We start from the raw sequence: 8,551 nt of genomic DNA, 5'->3' as shown, positions 1-8,551 counted from the left end.
GCCTGGTATCCCAGAGTCACCGTTCTAGACACCTCACCCAGGTGCCATTCAGCTTTCGGCACGGTTTTCACACCTCCGCTTGGGGGTTAATTCCTTTGGGACTACCCCTGGACAATTGCCCACGACTGCCTATTTATTTTTGTAACCATATTCAGCAGAAACCCTTGGTACAGGGACCCTCTATCCGCAACCCGAGGACGCGTTCGGTGGCTTTGTCATAGGCCCGTCGGTTTGATATATAATATTTTCTGCCCTATTGAGGTGCTGTCCTCTCCTTACTACGAAATGTAATTCTGGTTTTCTCATTCTCCGTCAAATATAACGGCTCGAAGCAAATTAAGGGAGACATTTTTTTCCGTTGAGGCGCACGTGCTGTTACATTAATTTTTTAATGCAATTTCTATAGAAGTATTTCGATTTTAAATTCAGAGAATAATTTATTAAAACTTTAAATATTGAACGAAAATTTATTTGATCAAAATACTTTATTATCGTATTTTTGTAAAATAAATCAAATGTATTAAGAATGATATTTGGTAAATTCTACGATTGTATAATTAAGGAATATTCCAGTTATGATATTTTATAATTATGAAATCTTATTATTTGGGAATTTTTAAATTCTGTAATATTATAAATGCTTCAGAAATGTTCTTATTCGGAAATTTTATTTTTTAATTTTATCATGCCGGAAGTACACAGTGTCAAGAATGCTATTTTTCGGGATTTTTCAGTCGTCCCTAGAAGTACAAAAAAATGGCAAATTTCATACAATTTGGCATTACACAGCAAATTCCAAATTATGAAAATTTGCTGTAATTTTAATTTCGACTCCTGGATCTTGTCGATTTTCTGACTGCATGAGCCTTAAACTCTGCCGTACTTAATTTTTAGATTGGTGCACATTTAATTTTTAGGGTAGTTTATTTATGATAAGGATTGTTTTGACAAATTGCGCTAAGGGTCATACAAAAGTTTCTAATGAGCCTTCAATTCTGATATACTCAGTTTTATGATTAGTGAATATTTAGTGCGCCTTATCAGCAATTTTTGGTAAGGGTTGGTTTTTTAATATCAAGCGATGGTTTTGGAAAATTTATTTTCAAGGCGCTGGGGAGCCTTAAATGAGCCTTCAATTCTGGCGGTTTCATTTTTCAGATCTGTGTATGTTTATTTTTTAGGGTATTTTTTTATGATAGGGGTTGTTTTTGAAAAATTGCGCCGTGGGTCATGCAAGAGCCTTCATTGAGGCTTTAATGATGATGTATTCATTTTCATAATTAGTATTACGATCGAGTTAAATCATCACGAGAATTTTTTCTGCAAGTTGGCGTTTAACTTTGAACTCGTTTGTCGGAGGTACCAAACTAATAAGTTAATCCAGACGGGAATGGCCTATCTTTATTTTTATGTGGTGTTAGATTTTGTAAACGTACTCCCTGACTAGGGGCCCTAATCCTCGTAGTTCTGAAAATTTGATGGGTGGTGTAAATAATCTCGGGTCACTTCATCTTGTCTTTAATAAGAATTAAGATAAATGTCTTTTATTCAAGAAATAAAATTACACCACAAATGTACTTTTCTAAAAACTACTGCCAATCTCCGCGGTATACGTGGAGATCACGGGATAAGCACTTGCCTTCTACAAATCTAATAATGAACTAGTTTCAATCACCCTCCGGTGGGTTTAATCAATCTTTACAACAAGATCTTTGATATCCCCCCCCCCTTGCCTCGGTACCTAAGCCCTAATTCCGATTAAAAGGAGAGAGTGATGAGTGAGAGCGAGAGAGAGAGAGAGAAAGAGAGTGGTATGACAAGCGTACATGTTGGAGATCGTTTGCTTCTATTATTTTCAAGTATCGTGATCGCGGGCGATCTAGGAGCGTGTACGGACCTAGTGATTCTGTCCACTCACTCTTTTGGGTAACCGAGTAGGTACTCGGTCAGTACTGCTCACTCTCTCAGTACTGAACAGTCAGTACTGCTCAATGCACGGTCCGAGTCACTTTCTTATACGAACGTAATCCCTCCTTATGTGTTTTTTCTAGTAATCAGTAATAATTACTAACTATGTCACGTTTTGAACTCATTAACTATATACTAACTGTGGGGTATCCATTTTCGCGTTGAAAATGGGTACAATAAACTTCACTTAAAGATAAAAACGTAGCGTTATTTATCACCCTACCAATTTAATTTCACTGTCGGATCATTTTCTAGTTTGAATCTTAAACAGTACACGACTATGATAAATGGCGAAATAAATAACGAAATTTGGTCTGATGAGTATGCTGGCAAGATCAAGGGTTCGATATCTAGCAATTTAGTAGATAACCTGGCCAAGTCCAAATTTATTGAAGGTTGGTAAAGGTTTATTGTGCTACCTGTTACCGGTTCCAATTCGGCTGATGACACCCGAGAGGTTCGCAGTGTACAGCCTGGAAAGATTCTGATCAGTCCTAATCCAGACAATTGTAATGGTTTGGAGTCCCTTCCTGGGCAGATGAGTTCTGTCGTGAGTTCCGTTGGAGTGGATTAGATCCAACCACTAATAGATGGAATGGCTTTCCAAAAAGGATGGCGATCATAGGACACCTTAATATCACATATCTTGAAGGTTACCTTTGTTGAATTGATTAGAAGCTGCATCTCACAGGTTTGGTGTGCGGATACCTCGTGGATTGGGAATAACCCGGGACAAAGCATGTGATCTTTGAGTGCCTTACACGATTGGTGCTCTTGTCGGGTTAATATCATGTAGTTATGCTGTGAATCTTCAACTGCAATGCAAGCTGCCGCTGACAGTATACATGCTCATCTCGTGCCATTCCTCAAAAAGGGTGGTTGGACAGGTAGACGATGCATTTCGTATAGAGTGTAGTCGGTTTTTTCATGTAGTAGAATGTACATTATAACTTGTAGTGTCCCATTTTTAGCGATAGTCGTGACTGTTGTTACTTGAGCAAGTTCTTCTAGGCTCACACGGGGACCGGAGACTGGAAATGAGACTGTAGGGGCATGGTCCTTAATATCACGGAATATGGGTGCAAGTTGTTCTGAGGTTTGTAGTAATGTTGAACTGAAATCCGAAGTTCATGTTGTGATTGATTTTGGTGGTCATTTTGAGCCTCCGCAATTTTATGTAACTCTTCTAATTGTGACCGAACAACATGCGTTTGTGGGCTGACTAGCTGAGAGAGGTTTCCCTGTGCTATATTCAAGTCATTGATCCTCTCCTCCATGGCTTCGCTGTCGTCGTAAATGAGTAATCCAGCAACAGGTCCTACTGAGCCTCCTAGGAAGCCCAGCATTGGGGTTGTTCTTTTCCTCCTCATTCCAGCGGATAGGCTAACCGGTGAAGTCTTGGCAGTGTGATATGCACTATCAAGCAGTCCTTTGGCTGCCGCTAATTTGGAATCCAAGTTATATTCTCTGGGTAGCGGGGTCTATTGAGCGGCTAATGTGATCTCGCAATCCTTAGACAGGTTATAAATTTGCTCCTGGTAACGGGTGAGCGTATTTTGCAACTTGGTTACATGTAGAAAGGTGTTAACTCTCCAGTTACTAACTTGTATCCGTAGGGTGTGCTGTGTTTCGTTGAAAATAATAACCTTGTCAACAACTTTTGCATTTAGTGGCCTGGCCTTTTCATCACAGCGTACATTCGACCTTTCCTTAAATTTTATCATATTTTTAGCTGCAATTTTTTTTATTCAGTTTAGTCTAATTATCAAGTCGCGCAGGTAAGAACTGTAGGTTTCTAAACTTTCCTCGGCTGAAAAGGAACTAGGCAGGCACGCAATTTTTCCATATATTAGTTCAAAGGGAGTGAAGTTGGTAGATTCGTGTACCGATGTATTATATGCGAACATTTCGAAGGGCAATTACTTATCCCAGTTATCGTACAATATGACTACGTTCCAGAGAACCGTTAGTTTGTGGGCGGTACCCGGACGTAGTATTCCCCTTGACCCTAAATATTTTTCTAAGCTTGTTTATTAGCGTGTGCGATTATATTTGTTTTAATATCGGGAACAGGAACTGCTATGCAAAGCTTGCTGAAGTTATCTTGCATCGTTAGTATGTGCCTGTTACCGCTGGGAGTGGTAGCGAGTTTATCGACAGTATCGAGGGACACTTTATCAAATACGCTTATCGGAGTATCCGTAATGACCATTTTTTCACGTGTGCGTGCCCTTTCGAATTTATTCTCTATGCAGCTCTTAGTGTCTGATATACTTGTAATGTCATTTCGCATACCCGGCTAAGTGTATCGTTCCCGTATACGTCTATATGTTTTGGCGACTCCCTTGTGTCCTCCATGTAAGCTATTGTGGAGTTCAGCAATGATTTCAGGTCTTAGTGCTTCGGGTGGGACTTCCAGCCTGCCGTGACATAGGTAATGGTAACATCACCACCCCGGAATATGTCGGCTAGCAATTCGGACATCCTATTTTGAGGTAAGGTACCCAGAAAATCTGCTGAATTGGCCATTCGACATGTTTATTCCTCGTCTCGGTCCAGTGCTGTCCTGAAGCACTCTAGTCCAGAGATCGCATCTTTCCAGTCTATTTTGTCAAAGTGATTTATTTTGACTACGATTTGTTGGGCAAAGTGGTACTTCCAGCTTTACCCACCTCTCTTTTACTCTTCTCTAGCCGAAAAGGAGAAGAAAGCAGGTCTGTGTCTTCACTCGGCAGTCTTCGAGTCGAGTGAGTTAACTTGGTGTCATGAATCTTGCTGTGGGAAGAAGAAAAATGATCTCGGTCAGTTTCCTATCGGAATGGTTGAGAAATTTGTGGCCAGCTGTGGTGCTCGACTCTGCTTGCGCGATGAAAAGTGAAACACGGTGTACGTTCAGGCCTTGCAATGCGCAACGCGCAACTTTCAGGGCTAAACGTCACAATACTTGAATTTAATATTGCATGAAATGCTGCTCGCGAGCCTTGCCGAAGAAATAGGCGTATATATATATATTAGACCTGCATTTCACATAAATTTTGTATTCTAATTATGCTGAGGTTATCGAAATAGAATTTTGTTTAGCAGAAATTGCTTCAAATTGTATAAAATATGACACCTCTAACCTCTTGTCATATCGGTTTGCATCAAAGGAGCCATGAATCATTCAAAGGGAATTAGAAACAAGTTTTTAATTTCATATGACACAATTGCAATATACATCTAATATAAGTTCTACTATACACCGCTTAGGGTTCTAGAAACCATGACGAATAATTGGTACATTACTAAATCCGTCAGAAATCCTTTTTTCTAACCCCACGAATAATGCAGTCGATGAGAATGTTTAGCAGGACCCCTAATACCACCCTTACAATATCTACACATAAAACGTTAAAAATGAGATGTTCGATTTTCGATATTTGAAAATTCAAAAACTTTGTAATGATAATCTTGTAGGACATTTAAAATGTAACATTTTTCTTCACATGAATTTTTTTCATATAGTCCGTTGTTCGTATTAAAATGTTCATTCTCGTTTATTCTTTGGAATTTTATAAATGCTATAACTCTGGTATGTTCTTTTATCAAAAAAAAGTTATTAGGATAAATTGTTCGTCTTTCCGAATACAATGAACAACCGTAAAGAGAATCCTTCGATAATAAGAAAAGTAGCTTTCACAATTTTCCAAATGTGCTCGCTTTTTGTATATTTATACAATATGGTTGGCTAACGAACTTGACCCTTAGTTTAGCACACTAAAAGAGTATAGCAAAGGCCACTTCAGTCTGTCTACGATGAGAATGTGAAGATAAAACATCAAAAGATAATCTTTCACGAAAATTTTACAAAAGACGAGAAAATAAAATAAAAATCGCCATGAAAATTGGTTAAATTAAATTATTTATTTTTTATTCAAACGAAAACAGTACTATTGAGAAATAAGTGGTATACATTCATTTCTAACTTGAAAATTCTCAAGGTCCTGCCAAATTTTTTAAGCCAATCCATCTCATTTTTAGAGAGAAAAAAGCATTCAACCAAGACCCTTTTTTCATAAATAACTTTTCATATGCCAGGACATGTGACTCAATTTTCAACAAATCTTGTTCGTAGCTTGCGTCGTTTGTTCAAAAACTATTTTTTTTCTGTTTTTGATGCATTTTTTTACGAATAAAACATACACTACGCGCGCTGTCGAAAATTTAATAACAAATTTGTAGATCTTTTTAAATGCACAATTTTTGTTGATTCATCTTTTTTCGTATCTGGTACAAATGGACAGCAAAATGGAATTTTTGATTTTTCATTATTTTGCTGTACTATTATATAAAGAATTGTCAAGAAAATTCAAAAATTAGTTATGTAAATCTTAAAGGGTGTTTAAAAGTTAACGCTTTTCTCATTCTAAGTTTTTGGTATATCATACGTTGCTTGGCTTCAAATGCTCCTTTTCGTTTTTTTGAATTTTGTAAATGTTGTAACTTTGGTACTTTGATTTTCATCTAGAAAAGTTGTAGGTATACATTGTTCATCTTTTTGCATACTAAGAGTATCCGCATACAGATATTTCATATCTTGAAAAAAATAGTCTTGAAAATTTGGAAAATTCTCTAACCTTTTTAATTTGAATCCAAAATGGCCGGCTTAAGAAACTGACCTTTAGTTAAGGGCAGTTAGATAATATATCAAAGGCCCATCCAATCACCTAATTTTTTTCGAAAGTTCTCACCCTAGGAGACTAAAAATTTACAGAAACACAGAAGGTCTCAAAACATGGACATTTGAAAAAAATCAGGTGGGAAAAATTGTTAACACATCTAATACCTTTTGTGATGTGAAGGTAAAAACAATTTTGTTATTATAAATTTTATTGCAACTTTTGTGGTTTTTCCATAAATTTAATTTGTTCATTTACAATGTTATTTTTGAATATTTAAAATAAAAATGCGCATCCTAGCGAGAAGCGGTTTAAAAAAAATTCGTAGATATAATTTAGATGAAAAATTTTATTTGTTAAAATGATATTGCAGCTTTTGTCCTTTTTGATATGAACCGCTTTTGCCTCCTCACTTTTTTCTTACCTTTTGTATCGTTTGTCTGAAAATTTAATTTTTCTCTTTTTAAGGCTGTTTTTTATGAAAAGAACAAAAACTACGCTTTGTATCAAAATTTCATTAATAATGAAAAGGTGCATATTGTTTGGATGCACAATTTGTGCCTGTTCATGTTTTGTTACATTTGGCATAGTTTCACCGAAAAAATGCCATTCTTGTTTTTGGATTATGTTTTATGCAATCAAAATTTCAATGTTCGATTTTTCAAAAAATTCAAAATGTTGTTAGGATAATCTTGCTCCCTCAGTTTCTCAGGGGAGCAGAGCGAGAGGGCTTGCGACATCATGTGTGTGTGTGTGTGTGTGTGTGTGCATGTGTGTGGAGATATATATTCAAATTAGAGACGAGTCTGGCTGCCCTCACTGTTTACGTTTCTATCCCCCCGAAACCAGTCCAAGGCTATTTGAAGGCAACCCACGACACTTGACTGAAGGCGAGTCTGGTGTATCATAAATATCCGCACAGAGAATTTTCAAATTCGGAAAAAAATAGTCTAAAAAATTTTGAAAATGTGTAAGATGATAGAAAAAGAAGGAGTACCAAAGTATTTAGAAAATCGTTGGGCAGAGAGAAGGTGGAGCAGAATAGCAAGATTTAGATTGGGAAACGAAGTAAGGAACGGGATGTATTGGGAAAAAGAAGATAACAGAAAGTGTAAAGGAAAGTGTGAGGGGAATGGAAGATAAAAGAATCTGGCAAGAGAATGTGGTGAAGATATAAGTAATGGTAATGTAAAAATTAAGTAGACTAAGATGCGTTTGCGTTCTTATGCTCTCTCTCTCTCTCGCTTGCACTCTCGCTTGCACTCTCGCTTTCGTTCGCTTGCTCATTCGTTTGCTAATAAGTTCTGAATTGCGCTATCATAGGAAATAGAGATAAGAGAGTAGATATAAGACTTTATGTAAATAGTTGTAAATAACTGTATATATAGAAAGGATAAGATTGTAATATATATATAAGCGAAAATATTAAAATGAATGGAAGTCATGTAAACCCTTAGGGGATGCATTATGAATAAATAAGAAGACTAAAAGTGCTTACCAAAGGCAAATATAATCTGCCCATTCTTTCAAAAGTTATGATGCTATCAAACTAAAAATCGACAGACTTGTTTTGCGGATTAAGGTGGTCTCAAAACGAGGACATTTGACAATAAAGGGGGGGGGGGGGTCAAATTCTACATAAATCTAATACCTTCTCTGATGAGAATTTAAACATAGATTCGAAGGTGACCGCTTTAATAAAAAATAAGAACATGTGCGGATATATGCCGGTTGTTTGCATTTGCCAACAGTCAACAAATTACATCAGTCAAAATCGCACTGTAAAAATTGATACAAACCCCTTTCAGGTGATGGTAAAGAAAAAAAAAGGGGCTGGCGTGCAGATAATAACTCTTGGGCGCGTGACAAGAAATTTCGAAAGAATGGTGGAAGAATCACATCATAAAAATGGGGGGGGGGGGGGG

This window comes from Belonocnema kinseyi, chromosome 4 (assembly GCF_010883055.1).
Source record: "Belonocnema kinseyi isolate 2016_QV_RU_SX_M_011 chromosome 4, B_treatae_v1, whole genome shotgun sequence".
In the NCBI taxonomy this organism is placed as follows: domain Eukaryota; kingdom Metazoa; phylum Arthropoda; class Insecta; order Hymenoptera; family Cynipidae; genus Belonocnema; species Belonocnema kinseyi.
This window is presented reverse-complemented; position numbering follows the sequence as displayed.